This window comes from Delphinus delphis, chromosome 5 (genome assembly GCF_949987515.2).
Source record: "Delphinus delphis chromosome 5, mDelDel1.2, whole genome shotgun sequence".
In the NCBI taxonomy this organism is placed as follows: Eukaryota; Metazoa; Chordata; class Mammalia; order Artiodactyla; family Delphinidae; genus Delphinus; species Delphinus delphis.
The window spans coordinates 99,782,957-99,798,772 of record NC_082687.1 but is presented as its reverse complement, the minus strand read 5'-3'; positions in this window follow the sequence as shown (position 1 = coordinate 99,798,772).

Here is a 15,816-nt window from a genome sequence, read left to right as displayed (position 1 = left end):
GTTGGGGGACTCAGGGCTTCCAGAGGCAAGGCAGAAGCGCCCAATCCTCCCAAAGTCTAGATTCAGAACATGGAACATGCAAAGCATCACTTTCCCTGTGCCCTATTGGTCAAACACCCACAGGTCAACTCAGGTTCAAGGGGAGGGAAATAGGCCTTAACTTTTGGTTAAACGAGTGGTGAAAAATGTGTGGCCATCTTTAATCAACTACTGCAGACTTATACAGATGTTACTTATTCACCCAGAATCCATGTCATAAGAAGAGAGAATGTTTGGTCTTTTTATGGTTGTGTTTATATTATCAAATAAAGTGTCTAAAGATACCAATGTGACAAGTAAAAATAAATAAGATGGCCCCTAATGTCTACTGAGTATACAAAATATCTTTGTGTTCATTAGTAATGGTGTTAATTGCTATTATTAAATACCTCCTACGTGTCGAAATTTATACTTGCATCACTTCATACAATTCTCACAACCATTTTGAGAGCGGCATTTTATCTTCATTTTGCAAGTTAGAAAACTGATATTCAGAAACACAAATTTTGTTGTCCCAGGGCACATAGTTAGAATTCTGGAGTTGAAATTCATGGACATCAAAGTTCGGGGTCTTTCAAAGGAGTCACATCACCATCCCACATGCCACATAAAGACACTTGTGCTGCCAGAACAGTGGTCATTATTTCTGTTTCACATATAGTATGACACAGGCTTAAGGTAAGCAGTTTACCCAACAGTGTAAAGCTGAAAAGTAAAGTGCACGGACTCATCATACCATGCAATTTTTTTTAATTTAACATCTTTACTGGAGTATAATTGCTTTACAATGTTGTGTTAGCTGTGGCTGTATAACAAAGTGAATCAGCTTTATGTATACATATATCCCCATATCTCCTCCCTCTTGCAATTCCCTCCCACCCTCCCTATCCCACCCTTCTAGGTGGACACAAAGCACTGAGCTGCTCTCCCTGTGCTATGTGCTGCTTCCCACTAGCTATCTATTTTATATTTGGTAGTGTATATATGTCAATGCCACTCTTGCATTTTTTCCTAACTTATACTTCCCTTTCCCCATGTCCTCAAGTCCATTCTCTACATCTGTATCTTTATTCCTTTATCACTAGGTTCTGCAGAATCATTTTTTTTTTAGATTCCGTAAATGTGTGTTCACATATGGTATTTGTTTTTCTCTTTCTGACTTTCTTCACTCTGCATGAGAGTCTCTAGGTCCATCCTCACTGCAAATAACTCAATTTTGTTTCTTTTTATAGCTGAGTAATATTCCATTGTATATACGTGCCACATCTTCTTTATCCATTCATCTGTCGATGGACACTTAGGTTGCTTCCATGTCCTGGCTATTGTAAATAGATCTGCAAGGAACATTGTGGTACATGACTCTTTTTGAATTATGGTTTTCTCAGAGTATATGCCCAGTAGTGGGATTGCTGGGTAATATGGTAGTTCTATTTTTAGTTTTTTAAGGACCACCATACTGGTCTCCATAGTGGCTGTTTCAATTTATATTCTCACCAACAGTGCAAGAGGGTTCCCTTTTCTCCACACCCTTTCCAGCATTTATTGTTTGTATATTTTTTGATGATGGCCATTCTGACCAGTGTGAGGTGATACTTCACTGTAGTTTTGATTTGCATTTCTCTAATAATTAGTCATGTTCAGCATCCTTTCATGTGTTTGTTGGCAATCTGAATATCTTCTTTGGAGAAATGTCTATTTAGGTCTTCTGCCCATTTTTGGATTGGGTTATTGTTTTTTTTTGATATTGAGCTGCATGAGCTTCTTGTATGTTTTGGAGATTAATCATTTGTCAGTTGCTTCATGTGCAAATATTTTCTCCCATTCTGAGGGTTGTCTTTTCATCTTGTTTATGGTTTCCTTTGTTGTAAAAAAGCTTTTAAGTTTCATTAGGTCCCATTTGTTTATGTTTCTTTTCTTTCCATTTCTCTAGGAGGTGTGTCAAAAAGGATCTTGCTGTGATTTATGTCATAGAGTGTTCTGCCTATGTTTTCCTCTAAGAGTTTTATAGTGTCTGCTTTACATTTAGGTCTTTAATCCATCTAGAGTTTATTTTTGTGTATGGTGTTAGGGAGTGTTCTAATTTCATTCTTTTACATGTAGCTGGCCAATTTTTCCACACCACTTATTGAAGAGGCTGGCTTTTCTTCATCGTGTATTATTTTCTGCTTTATCAAAGATAAGGTGACCATATGTGCGTGGATTTATCTCTGGGCTTTCTACCCTGTTCCATTGATCTATATTTCTGTTTTTGTGCCAGCACCATACTGCCTTGATTACTGTAGCTTTGTAGTATAGTCTGAAGTCCAGGAGCCTGGTTCCTCCAGCTCCATTTTTAGTTCTCAAGATTGCTTTGGAAATTCGGGGTCTTTTGTGTTTCCGTACAAATTGTGAAATTTTGTTCTAGTTCTGTAATTTGATAAGGATTGTATTGAATATGTAGATTGCTTTGGGTAGTATAATCATCTTCACAATGTTGATTCTTCCAATCCAAGAACATGGTATATCTCTCCATCTGTTTGTACCACGTTTAATTTCTTTCACCAGTGTCTTATATTTTTCTACATACAGGTCTTTTGTCTCCTTAGGTAGGTTTATTCCTAGGTATTTTATTCTTTATGTTGCACTGGTAAATGGGAGTGTTTCCTTAATTTCTCTTTCAGATTTTTCACCATTATTGTATAGGAATGCAAGAGATTTCTGTGCATTAATTTTGTATCCTGCTACTTTACCAAATTCATTGATTAGCTCTAGTAGTTTTCTGGTAGCATCTTTAGGATCCTCTATGTATAGTATCATGTCATCTGCAAAGAGTGACAGCTTTACTTCTTCTTTCTGATTTGGATTCCTTTTATTTCTTTTTCTTTTCTGATTGCTATGGCTAAAAATTCCAAAACTATGTTGAATAATATTGGTGAGAGTGGACAACCTTGTCTCATTCTTGATCTTAGAAGAAATGGTTTCAGTTTTTTGCCATTAAGAACTATGTTGGCTGTGAGTTTGTCATATATGGCCTTTAATATGTTGAGGTAAGTTCTCTCTATGCATAGTTTCTGCAGAGCTTTTATCATAAATTGGTGTTAAATTTTGTCAAAAGCTTTTCGTTTTTTGGTTTTCCTCCTTCAATTTGTTAATATGGCATATCACATCAAATGATTTGCATATGTTGAAGAATTCCTGCATTCCTGGGATAAACCCCACTTGATCATCGTGTATGATCCTTTTAATGTGCTGTTGGATTCTTTTTGTTAGTATTTTGTTGAGGAATTTTACATCTATGTTCATCAGTGATATTGGCCTGTAATTTTCTCTTTTGCACCATCTTTGTCTGGTTTTGATATCAAGGTGATGTTGGCCTCGTAGAATGAGTTTGGGAGTTTTCCTCCCTCTTCTATATTTTGGAAGAATTTGAGAAGGATAGGTGTTAGTTCTTCTGTAAATGTTTGATAGAATTCACCTGTGAAGCCATCTGGTCCTGGGCTTTTGTTTGTTGGAGGATTTTTAATCATAGTTTCAATTTCAGTGCTTGTGATTTGTCTGTTTATATTTTCTATATCTTCCTAGTTCTGTCTTGGAAGGTTATGCTTTTCTAGGCATTTGTCCATTTCTTCCAGGTTGTCCATTTTAATGGCATATAGTTGCTTTTAGTAATCTCATGATCCTTTTTATTTCTGCCGTGTCAGTTGTTTCTTCTCCTTTTTCATTTCTAATTCTATTGATTTGAGTTTTCTCCCTTTTTTTCTTGATGAGTCTGGTTTATGGTTTATCAAGTTTGTTTATCTTCTCAAAGAACCATCTTTTAGGTTTATTGATCTTTGCTCTTGTTTCCTTCATTTCTTTTTAATTTATTTCTTATCTGATCTTTATGATTTCTTTCCTTCTGCTAGCTTTGGGGATTTTTTTCATCTTCTTTCTCTAATTGCTTTAGGTTTAAGGTTAGGTTATTTATTTGAGATGTTTCTTGCTTCTTGCAGTAGGATTGTATTGCTATAAACTTCCCTCTTAGAACTGCTTTTGCTGCATCCCATAAGTTTTGCATTGTCATGTTTTCATTGTCATTTGTTTCTAGGTTTTCTCTTTTTTTTTTGATTTCTTCTTTGACTTCTTCAGTGATCTCCTGGTTATTTAGTAGTGTATTTTTTAACCACCATGTGTTTGTATTTTTTACAGATTTTTTTCCTGTAATTGATATCTAGTGTCACAACGTTGTGGTCGGAAAAGATATCTGATACAATTTCAATTTTCTTAAAATTTCCTAGGTTTCATTTGTTACCCAACATATGATCTATTGTGGAGAATGTTCCATGAACACTTGAGAAGAAAGTGCATTTTGGTTTTTTTTGGATGGAATGTCCTATAAATATCAATTAGGTCCATCTTATTTAATGTATCATTTAAAGCTTGTGTTTCCTTATTTATTTTCATTTTGCCTGATCTCTCCATTGTTAAAAGTGGGTGTTAAAGTCCCCTACTATGATTGTGTTACTCTTGACTTCCCCTTTTAAGGCTGTTAGCATTTGCCTTATGTATTGAGGTGCTCCTATGTTGGGTGCATAAATATTTACAATTGTTATAACTTCTTCTTGGATTGATCCCTTGATCATTATGTAGTGTCCTTTTTGTCTCTTGTAATAGTCTTTATTTTAAAGTTTATTTTGTCTGATATGAAGAATTGCTACTCCAGCTTTCTCTTGCTTTCCATTTGAATGGAATGTCTTTTTCCATCCCCTCACTTTCAGTCTGTATGTGTCTTTAGGTCTGAAGTGGGTCTCTCATAGACAGGATATATACAGGTCTTGTTTTTCTATCCATTCAGCCAGTCTACATCTTTTGGTTCAAGCATTTAATCCATTTACATTTAAGGCAATTATTGATGTGTATGTTCTTATTACCATTTTATGAATTGTTTTGGGTTTGTTATTGTAGGTGTTTTCCTTCTTTTGTTTTTCCTGCCTAGAGAAGTTCTGTTAGCATTTGTTGTAAAGCTGGTTCATTGGTGCTGAATTCTTTTAGCTTTTGTTTGTCTGTAAAGGTTTTAATTTCTGCCTCAAATCTGAATGAGATCCTTGATGGTAGCGTAATCTTGGCTGTAAGTTTTCCCCTTTCATCACTTTTAATATATCTTGCCACTCCCTTCTGGCTTGCAGAGTTTCTGCTGAAAGATCAGCTGTTAACCTTATGGGGATTCCCTTTTATGTTATTTGTTGTTTTTTTCCTTGCTGCTTTTAATATTTTTTCTTTGTATTTAATTTTTGATAGTTTGATTGATATGTGTCTTGGTGTGTTTCTCCTTGGATTTATCCTGTTTGGGGCTCTCTACACTTCCTGGACTTGTTTATTTTCTTTCCCTTATTAGGGAAGCTTTCCATATAATCTCCTCAAATATTTTCTCAGTGCCTTTTTTTCTCTTCTTCTTCTGGGACCACTATAATTTGAATGTTGGTGTGTTTAATGTTGTCCCAGTGGTCTCTGGGACTGTCCTCAATTCTTTTCATTCTTTTTTCTTTATTCTGTTCTGTGGTAGTTTTTTCCACCATTTTGTCTTCAAGGTCACTTATCCAGTCTTCTACCTCTGTTATTATGCTATTGATTCTTTCTGGAGAATTTTTAATTTCATTTATTGTGCTCTTCATCAGTGTTTGCTTGCTCTTTAGTTCTCATAAGTCCTTGTTAAATGTTTCTTTTATTTTCTCCTTTCTTTTTCCATAATTTTGCATCATCTTTGTTTTCATTCCTCTGAATTCTTTTTCAGGTAGACTGCCTATTTCCTCTTCATTTGTTTGGTCTGGGGTTTTTTTACCTTGCTCCTTCATCTGCTGTGTGTTTCTCTGTCTTCTCATGTTGCTCAACTTACTATGTGTGTGGTCTCCTTTTTGCAGGCTGCAGGTTCTTAGTTCCCATTGGTTTTGTTGTCTGCCCCCAGTGGCTAATGTGGACTCAGTGGGTTGTGTAGGCTTCCTGGTCGAGGGGACTGTTGCCTGTGTTCTGGTGGAGGTGGGCAGGACTGCATCCGGTGTTGTGTTTTGGGGTGTCTGTGACCTTATTATGATTTTAGTCAGGCTCTCTGCTAATGGTGGGGTTGTGTTCCTGTCTTGCCTGTTGTTTGGCATAGGGTGTCCAGCACTGTAGCTTGCTGTTCACTGAGTGGAGCTGGGTCTTAGCATTGAGATGGAGATCTCTGGGAGAGCTTTCACCATTTGATATTACATGGAGCTGGGAGGTGTCTGGTGGACCAATGTCCTGAACTCAGCTCTCCCAATGCAGAGGCTCAGGCTTGACACCTGGTTGGAGCATCAAGACCCTGTCAGCCACAGCAGCTGTGTGACAGCAGGTGAAGGATTCCACCTCTGTGCCTCAGTCTTCTCTTCTCAGCACTCTTTACTGGCTTTTCCTGAAGTCATCTTCTCCCTTTGATCTTCTTTCTTATCTTCAATTCCGCCATAGATGACGAAAGCCTCTCTATCTTTGATGTCGATTGATGGGTCTGGTGACATCTGGCTCACCAGGTCTGGGCCTAGGCCGCGCCAGATGATGGATGGATGTTCATGGCGAACTGGGCCGCACTTCTTATTCTGCCTGGGGCCCCTCACCTCTCCTCCCCACCTGTCGGTGGTGTTGGAAGACAGGGGGTGTGGCATCCAGTCTGACCCCTGGTCTCCCAACCCCAGCCTTGGGGTCTCAGCGGGCTGGGGTCCTCTGACACTCTTGCTTCACCTCCTCAGTGTGTCTCGCAAGAAGCACTCTACCCATGAATATTTAAGCTCCAGAAATTTTAGGTGTTACACACACCATTTATTTGTGATAATTTCAATCATGTTAAAGAACATCCAAACTGTGTGTAACCTTTTGTCATTTCTATGCTTTTGACTGTGTGCTCTTGGAAAATGTAAATTCTTTGCAATTTACAGTGGATTTTCCATTAATGGCAGTGTTCCCATTGTTTCGTTATCTCAGTTTGTTTTAAAACATTTATTACTAATTTGGCACAGTGTTTCTCTAATTAAAGTTCATTCTCTAACATGAAATATAGTATTTTATAAAGCAGCAAGGACATTTCATTTCCATTTAGAGTGCCAGATATTTCATGGGTGGTTTACAGTACATGTTGTAAGTAATTTTGTTTATTTGTTTAGGAAATCATCATTCCCATTATTCTTACTCCATATTACCACCCTTAATTTTTCCAGCTAATTCTTGTGTTTCATTCAAAGCTCTTTTATGCAATAGGTTTTGTTTAGACACAATTGTTAATTAAAGTAAGTATATGAATTGCTAAATTGCCTGACAGAAAATATTAGATTTTTCCAAGCAAGACTTATGCTTTTAGCAGAAAGATTATAAAAAAACTTTCATACTTAAGGGAAAAAGTGTTTTGAAGACAAAATGAAATCATACTAAACCCTTTTAACCTAAGCAGAATCTAAATTAGCTCTACTCAGTAGCTATCCCCTGTTGGTTCTACTTCCTAAATACATGTTACCAGTGTCTTTTTTCCACCCTACTCCCTTTCCTCCATTCTAGGTCACTGGTTGGTTCTCAAACTCTACATTTTTACCACCCTACCCATCCCTAACATTTTATTTTTTTTGTCATATTTTACATCTTTTTATTTTGTGTATCCCTTAACAACCTACTGTAGTTATCGTTGATTTTACACTTTTGTCTTTTAACCACCATACTAGATTTTTAAGTGGCCAATCCACTGCCTTTACTATACATCTGCCTTTACCACTGAGATTTTTCCTATCACATATTTTGTTATTTCTTGTTGTGGCCTTTTCTTTCCACTTTAAAAGACCCTTGCACATTTCCAGTAAGTCTGGTTTAATGGTGATAAACTCTTTAGTTTTTCCTTGTCTGGGAAACTACTGCTCCCCAGTTCTGAATGATAACCAAGCCAAATAAAGTATTCTAGGTTGAAATTTTTTTTTATTCCTTTTTAAATTTCTTTCTGGCCTGTAAAATTTGTGCTGCAAAATCAGCTGAGAATCTTACAAAGTTTTCTTTGTGTGTGGCTAGTTGTTTTTCTCTTGCTGATTTTAAGATTCTGCCTTTATTTTTAACCCTTTCCATTTTAAATATAATATATGGGGGTGTAGATCTCTTTAGACTCACCTTGTTTGAGACTCTCTGTGATTGCTGCTCCTGGATGTCTGTTTCCTCCCCCAGGTCAGGAAAGTTTTCAGCCATAAGTTTTTCAAATAAGTTTTCTGTCCCTTTCTCTCTTCACCTTCTGGGACCCCTATAATATGAATGTTAGCATTCTTGATGTTGTCTCAGAGGTACCTTAAAGTCTCCTCATTAAAAATAAAAAATTCTTTGTTCTTTTTGCTCTTCTGATTAGGTGATTTCCATTATTTTGTCTTCCAAATCACTTACCCATTTTTCTGTATTATCTAATCTGCTGTTGATTCCCTCTAGTGTATTTTTTATTTCAGTTGTTGTATTCTTCAGTCCTGATTGGTTCTTTCTTATATTTTCTAAGGCCTTGTTGAAGTTCTCACTGAGTTCTTCCATTCTTCTCCCGAGTTCGGTGAAATACTTAAAACATTTTCTTTGAACTCTTTAACAGGTAAATCACTTATCTCCATTTCATTATTATTTTTTGTTTGTTTCTCTCTGCTGGAGTCTTATTTTGTTTCATTTGGAAAATATTTCTCTGTCTCCTCATTTGTTTGGCTTCTGTTTTTTGTTTCTCTGAATTAGGCAAAACAGCTACCTCTCCTTATCTTGAAGAAGTGGCTTTGTGTGGGAGCATGCCCTGTGTAGACTGCTTGCAGCTGGTGGTTTTGTCATGCAGGCTGGGGAGTGCTGCACCCAAGCTGACTCTGCAGGGTTGCTGAGGCTAGAGTGGGTGTGTGCCAGGGGCAGTCTCTGGGGGGAATCAAACAATGATGCTCACTGATGTCTCCAATCCTGTGGTTGGTTCCAGAAGTTCCCTGCCCATTTGGCAGAAGCTCTAGGGTTAGTAAATGGATTTCCTTCTCATATAGTCCATGTGTCCTTTAAACTGCTGTTTTATCACTGTATCCCAAAGTGGGTAAGTCTGCTTTGGACCCCTCAGCATTATCACTGCCTACTGCATTGGGGGTGGAGTTCCCATGGATACCATGTCTCTGCCTTTCCTACCCATTTCTATGTGGTTCTTCTGTGTGCAGTACCTGTTCAGTCAACCATCACATGTTCTTTAAGAAAAACTGCTCTATATGTAGGTGTAGACTCAGTGTGTCCATGACTTCAGGATCTTTCTACACCATGACTGTGGACCCCTCCTCTTCCCCTTTGTTCTTAATATAAAAGGAAAAACTACTGAATTAAGGAGAAAATTCTTTTCTAGGAGCCAAAAAAAAAAAAAAAAAAAAAAAGGACAAAAAAGAATACCTCTTCAATTCTTTTTTGAGAAATCTGCAAAGCACTTAAAATATTTTATACTTCATATTAAATACTTCAGTTACATTGGAAAGGTTCATAACTCCCAGTGCATAGTCTTGCAATTAAAATATTTAACTGAAGAAAAATGGTATCATTTTTCCCCTACTGAAATTTAAAGTTAGTTAATTTTTGATTGTATAATGTTACCTTGGACTCCCACAAGGCCTTACCCTACATTAAAAATATTGTTTCATACTAAAAATTCTTTTATTCCTAGCTCTCAAATTGTAAATAATGTAGAAGCATTGCTTAAAGTGTTAAAATAAAAAATGAATCATTTCTTTTTAATAGTCTGCTTGAATAATTATTGGATCAATAGTTCACAGTATACAACCTGCAATTAAATATATTCATTAATTCGATAAAATGGCCATATTTTATACTTGAAAGCCATTAAAGTAATATTATGTAACTCCTAATATAAGACCATTCTTCAGTTATAACATGTTTTTTTTTTCAAATTTTCAAAAGTAATTGATTCCTTATTCCAAAAAAAATTTCCCTGAATGATTAAATAAATAAAAAAATATTTAACTCTTTTATGGACTGTATTCAATTAACAAAATCATAATCCTCAGCATAGTGAAATGTTTAAGTCTGAGCAAACACATTTAGGATTTTAACTCAGAAACATTTGTTACAAAAATGTTGAATAGAGTCCAAATCTAGATATTTTGAAAGCAAAAGCAAAAGGCTTTGAAATCAGTTCATAACTGGTTTATGTTAAGAGATATCAATCACTTTTCTTTTCAAACATTTTAGTGTATACCATTGGCCTTAGAAGTCACCATATGCTTGTTCTCATAGACCCAAACATGGAATGCAGACTCAAAACTATTTCTTGAGTGAACAGTTAACTTGATATTGTGCTGGAGAGTCTGGCTACTCAAAGTGTGGCTTCTGGGCCAGCAATATCGGCCCCACCTGAGACCTCGGCACAAAGGCAGAATTCAGACCTGCTTCAGTTCTATCGAATTGGAATCTTCATCTTGAATGGAGTCGCATTTTTTTGAATGCACAACATTTGAGAAGCAGTGCTGAAGGAGTTAACAGGACCTTAACTATTAGGAATCTGGATTTATTCTGCTTCTACCAAGTCATGGGTCTATCACTTTGAAGTGCCTTATAAAGTGTAAATGATCTATAAATATGCATTAATATTATTTCCCATGGTGAAGAGAGGTCATCTTATTGCTTATGTCACAAGGCCACCTGTGGTCTAGCAGAGTGAACTCTTGACTTTGAATCAGAAGATATGAACTTAATTATTAGCTTTGTCACCTCCCACTTGTTTTATCTCAGTTTCCCTGTTCAATTCTCTGAGTTTCAGATTCTAGGTCTGTAAAACCAGAATAATGACATTTCAGGGTTAATGTAAGGATCTAATGAGATAATAATATGAAATCACTCTGTAAGCTTTACAGTTCTACACATGTATTAAATATTAATATTGGAGAGCAATTGATAAATTGGTACAGGCTCTGATGACATGGGGTGGAGTACCCCAACCATATTTCATCATGTCTCTCTCCTTCCCAAAACCTTTTGATGACAAAAATCCAAACTCTTTGGCCCTCAGGTTTCTCCCTGAACTGAGCCCTGCCTCCCTCGTGGACATCACTTCCTACCCCTTATTCCTTTTCTCTCATTCTTACAGTCATATTGGCCTTGAAGTCTTTCTGTGAAGACAGCAATTATGTACTTGGCATTTGTCTCCTGTCCTTGCCATTCCCTAGGGCTGGAACTCACTTCCCTCAGATATCATCATGGCCTCAGCATTCAGTTCTCACTGCAAATGCACCTCCTCAGAGAAACCTTCCATGATCTCTGAAAGAGAACTTCACTCACTCTCTGCCCATTTACTCTGTTTCCTGTTTCACTGAATTTATTGTTACCTGACAGTATAATTCAGGGTTCAAACAGGAAATCAGAAAACACCTTAGGTATTTTGAGAAGGAAAATTTTAAAAGAGGAAACGTTTGCATAACAAAAACATTGGATGGTCTGGGAGAACAAAGATCAGACAGAGCCTTACATAACAGCAGGAAATATGGAAGAGCTGAAATTACAAGGAAACTACAACCGTGGCCTCAGCTGCCAGAAAAACCTCAAGACTGTGGTTACACAGGAGTTAACCTGGTAGCTGATGCAAATGCCACCTTGGCTGTCTGCTCAATGGTCTGCCTCAGCTTCCACAGGTGGATATTGGCTCTTAGTTCTCTTTTCCTTTTCAGATCTGTGAAAATTGCCTCTTACTGATGGGCTCCTATAGGAGCTCTGACTGCCTGCAAGAGTGTCCAGAAAACAGTTTTGAGAGCTCAAGGCCTCGCATCCCCAGGAATGCTTAGAAGAGTAGATATAAGAAAATGACAACAATATCTGGTATGCATGTATAGTTACTTTCCATCTACCCTACAAAACCATTCTCTCCATGAGAGCAAAGATTTCATCTATTTTCCTGATACAGTAAAAAAATAAAAGAGTAACTGAAATCTAGTTGACAGTCAAAATTTTCTTGTTGAATGAATAATTGAGTGGGTGATAGTGCTTGAATGAATGGCAGAATCCCCAAAGCTAGTATTATGGTCACTACCTGGATTTCACCCTTTGGTGTGCTACAACTGCAAGTCAAAGGAGCACCCCTCTGCTTGTGGAGTTTGCAGTCACCCTTCCGAACCTGCAGGCATCTGCAGGGTCTCATGTGTTTACATATTTCTCTGTGGGGTAGGACAAGCTAAACCACAGTTAGACAGGGCCCTGGACTGAGAGTTAAGAGACTTGGGCTTCTAGCCGGATCTATTTTTCTGATAATTGGGGATGGGGGTTGAGGAGGTACTTAGAGAAGACACTTTACTTCTCTGAACCTCATTTTTATTTTCTGGGAAGTGGAGACTATGCTTGGTACCCTACTTAGCTCACAGGGATATTGGGAGGACCAGTGGAGACAACGTATTTTGCTACTCATTTATTCATTCACCAAACACTTACTCTATTTCAGGAACAGGGAAGACTCTGGGTATACAACAGTGTGTAAAACACTGTCCTTGAGCTTGAGAAACTCACCACTGTGGAATCTAAATCAACTGCCAATGAAATGAACCTGACAAGAGTTGGAAGGGGACGAGTCAAGTCAGAGTGGTGTGGGAACACATGGGACAGGGGTTTATTCTACTAAAGGAGGCACTAACTCTGTATAGGTGCATTGGCATTTCAGCAGGATCTCCAGGGGCATTTTGAGTGTTGTCAAGGGGAGAACCAGAAGGAAGCGTGTGTTGCTGTAAAATGTTAAACACATAAGATAGAAAATTAAAAAAAATAAAATTTTGAATTTGGATAAACAATAAATATTCCTCCAATGGTAATGGTGGATGTGTTCTATGTTTGATAATACATGTCTCTATGGAATGGTGTGTCTGTGCATCTATGTGTGTGTATATGTGTACATGTGTGAGGGTGTGTTTTATAGCATAGTGAATGCAATTCCCACCTAAGGAGGTGGATTGCTTAAATTCAAATTCTAGCTCTACCACCTACTAGCATGTAACTGTGGGCCATTAACTTAACTTATCTATGTATTAGTTTACTTACCTTAAACCTCATTTAATAATAGTACCTACTTTATAGAGTTGTGAAAACTATATGAGTTTATACATACAAACTTCTTTTAATAGTGTCTGACTATTGAACAGCGTAAACACAGAAAATCCAGCTATTATTACAATAACTGTGGTCTCTTACTTCAATTGTTGCTATTATTATTACTGATAGAACTTACTTCTCTGTAGAAACTGTTCTGCCCAGTGTGAGACCTCGGGATTCAGAACCATCAAAAGTAACAGCTTGAGTCCAGCCGATCTATGTACCATTTTCTTCCTCAGTAACTTGACACCCCCAGGGCCAGATGTTCACACAGTGTTACTCTAGCCCTGTACAGCCTCCAGGTCCAGGCCAGCTGAGCTGGGCACACCTCAGGATACACATGACTCAATTCAATGAGAATTTCTGCTGCTAACTTTCTTCTCTCGTTCTGCCATGTCCTTAAAAAATGTATTTATCAAGTTTTCTTTGATGTGCTTTCATCTGTTTAGTATATACACTTCCATTCAATGTTATATGAGAAAGGAAGCTGGGAGAACATGTTATCCTATCACTTCACTTTACAGATGGTGAATCTTCACTGAAGATGGCCTATCAGTTAAAATCTGAAGACACCTGGAACCTGAAGACCAGAGAGAGAGAGAGAGAGAGAGAGAGAGAGAGAGAAACAACCTATCCCGAGGTAACAGAGTTAAATAATGAAAGGAGTATATCCACAACAAAAATCTGCTCAGTCGCAGACCAATGCTCTTTTCCAGGCCCTTGTCCTCCTTCTGGATTACCGGAAAATAACAATTAAACATGCCATAACACTAAAAATGTGTCAGATTTACCTCATTGTGTTTTTTTATTTCAGCCTTAGCAAACACTATTGTGTTAGCAAATGTTGGTTTTAAAACCCAGGTTTAACAGCCACAGTACATGGATTGAGAGGATAATGGTGCACACATTAATAACGATAATGCTAGAACTGACAATTATATGCCACATTACAGTTCACAAAGTATTGTACACACATTGGTTCAATTGTTTTCTGTTCAGCATAAACAAACACAAATTTTGGCATGGAAAGAGAATTCTGGCATACTCCTGTTTTCAGTTTGTACAGACCTTTCCCATTCTTCCAGGCTCATAGTCATTTCTGCCACACGAAGCTTGTGCTTTTGCCATAGGCTTAGAGAACAGTCTCATAACCTCCTTTTAACTACAATGTCCTTTAATCCTACTGGTGAGGGATGGGGTGTGTGTGTGTGTGTGTGTGTGTGTGTAGCTTTTTCAACCACTAGGAGCTCCTTTGGAACAGTATCTTGTCTCAGCAATTAGCAGAGTAACAAGATGCGAAGCAAATAAAGCACCAGTATGCAAATAAATGCCTGCAAATTCACGGATTGGTTAAGGCTCATGTAGAATATCTAAGGAAGAAGTTATTGCAATATTGAAAACAACCTCTGTGCTTACACTTTTGGGTGGTTGTCAGACAGGGATCAGGGATGAACAGAGTCATGGATACAGCACATCAAATTCACTCTATTGTGAAGGAAAATAAAAAGGGAGATTCAGGTAAAGGATTGGTTAAAGATTTATATGTATCTGATGCATTGAGAAACTGGGAACATCTCTGTTTAATGGGTTGATTTGGGGTGGTGAAATCCATAGGTTGATGTCAAGCGAAGCATCTAGTTATTAATGTTTCCAAAATACAACTCCTAATTTCTTTATCAACCTGTCTTTCAAAACCTTCCTTCCTTTAGTCTCAGTAAATATCCTTAAGACCTGCTCATTGATCCACCCAAAACCTAAGGGTTACTGTTGCATGATTTTTCTCCCTCCGTCAGGACAGGAAATCTTTGCAAAGCCCATCAGGTAAAATTTGAAGACACCTGGAATCTATTCCTTCCTCTCCACCTCCACTACCCCAGCTCAAACCTTTATTTCTTGCCTTGACTACCACAATTCTTTTTAAATTTGTATTATCATTTAATCTTCATGCCTATAATCTAGTCTTTCACTCTATATGCATTTACATCAGTAAATTAACCCTTTTAGAGCTCTATGAGTTTTGAAGAATACATACAAAATGGTTTCATTGCTTGCCCAAATTCCCTCTTACTTCTCCTTTATATTAAATCCTACCTCCCACTCACAATCTCACTGATCTGCTTTCTGTTCCTGTTAAGTCTACCTTTTCTAGGACATCCTATAAACAGTATCATATTCTCTCACTTAGGAAAATTCATTTGAGATTCATCCATATTGTTGTGTGCAGTTTGTTCTTTTTCAATGCTGAGTTGTATTCCGTTGTGGAGATATATTACAATTTATTTACCCATTCACAAAGTGCAGGACATTTGTGTTGTTTCTAGTTTGGGATGATTATGAATGAAGTTACTAGATACATTCACACACAGGATTTTGTGTGAACATAGCTTTTAATTTCTCTTTGATGATTTCCTAGAAATTGGATTGTTGGATCATATGGTATGCATACATTTGACTTTATAAGAAACTGCCAAATTGCTTTCCAGAGTGGCTTTACCATTTTTCATGTTTATGAGAAATGAATGAGAAATCTCCATTTACTGTGAATCTTTGCTAGCAAATGAGTATTTGGAGACTATATGTATTATAATAGTATGTATTATACATATTATATTAGTATATATTAGTATATATAATATAGGACATCTTTTCATGTGCTTATTTGTCATTTGTGTATAATTTTGGTGAGAATCTGTTATATATTCTTTGTCA